Source organism: Propithecus coquereli, unplaced genomic scaffold (genome assembly GCF_000956105.1).
Source record: "Propithecus coquereli isolate 6110/MARCELLA unplaced genomic scaffold, Pcoq_1.0 Scaffold163, whole genome shotgun sequence".
Lineage (NCBI taxonomy): Eukaryota > Metazoa > Chordata > Mammalia > Primates > Indriidae > Propithecus > Propithecus coquereli.
The window spans coordinates 1281595-1282841 of NW_012140858.1; the positions used below are offsets into that span (position 1 = coordinate 1281595).

Consider the following 1247-nt stretch of genomic DNA (forward strand, 5'->3'; position numbering starts at 1 on the left):
CTTGCATTTTGAAATGTGTCCCTTACCCTTGTATGCTTCTGTAACATCACTGGTCATTTGAAAAATATTGGCTCACTGAGTCAAGCAATGTTTCACTATACACCACCCAAAAAGAAAGAAAAGCATGTGCCAATATCACCACTAATCTCATCAGAAAAATTCATTAAGTACTGATAAGCTGGTAAGTCACTGTGCCGGATAAATACAAGTTTCCCAAAATTCTAATTTTTGCTTGAAAGCTCAACTTTTAACATTGCCAGTAAATCACTTTGATTATTTTTCTTGCAGTGACAACATCATTTGTCCCATTAAGGAAAATATCAGCCAGATACCCATCTCAATAACATATAGTCTTCCTGCCTACTCTTCAGGTAAAATCATTTTTACTGCTTCATCAAAGATGTTATTAAGTAAAGCCGAGTTTTATTTTTATTTTTACCTGAGTGCACAACAGTGAAGAATAGAATGACTGCTAGTCATCTGTTGACATGGCTTTGATTTGTGGTAGGACCCAAGCATGTATACCATTGCTTTTGTACCATCAGTGAAAATATCAGCATGGTAAAAAAGACCAACAATCTCTTGCCTTTGCAGACCTCCTAAAAGGTTCTCTGTGACCCCAAAAGGGTCCATGGACCACACCCTGAGAACCACTAGTCTAATCAAATCCCTTCATTTTTTACACAAAGAACATGAGGCCCAGAGAAGGTGTATGATTAGATAAACCTCTCCTCCCCAACACATTCATGTGCTGCCATGTAAGGCTAGAATCCAGTGGTCCCAATTCTCAATTCATTGTTCTTTCTGCCATACTACACTCAATTTAATCTAACTGGAGCTAATATTATTTCTAAAATAACTATTTATGGCTCAAAAAGCAAGAAAGCAAGCAAGCAAACAACCCTTTTGTGTCTGGCTTTGGACTTAGAATACTTTTAAACACACTGAACTGAAGGAACTTATTAAGCAAAAGTCTTACTTGTTCAAAGTTTCAGAAGAACCCATATTTTGATCTAGATTCTAGACCAGGGGTCTGTAAACTAGAGCCCACGGGCCAAATCTGGCCCACCATCTATTTTGATAAGGCCTGTGAGTAAAGAATCATTTTTACATTTTTAAATGATTAAAAAAAAATCAGGGAAGTAATACTTTGTAACATCTGAAAATTATAAGAAATTCAAACATCATATCCACAGAATTTTACTGGAACACAGCCACCCTCATTTGGCTATATACTGCCTATGGCT

General features: G+C 36.6%; 1 protein-coding gene across 1 annotated transcript in view; it reads right to left on the bottom strand.

The window, feature by feature from the left end:
* Window positions 1-1247, bottom strand: part of KIAA0368 (KIAA0368 ortholog) — a 139538-nt gene that overhangs the window by 68980 nt on the left and 69311 nt on the right. The window lies entirely within an intron of this gene.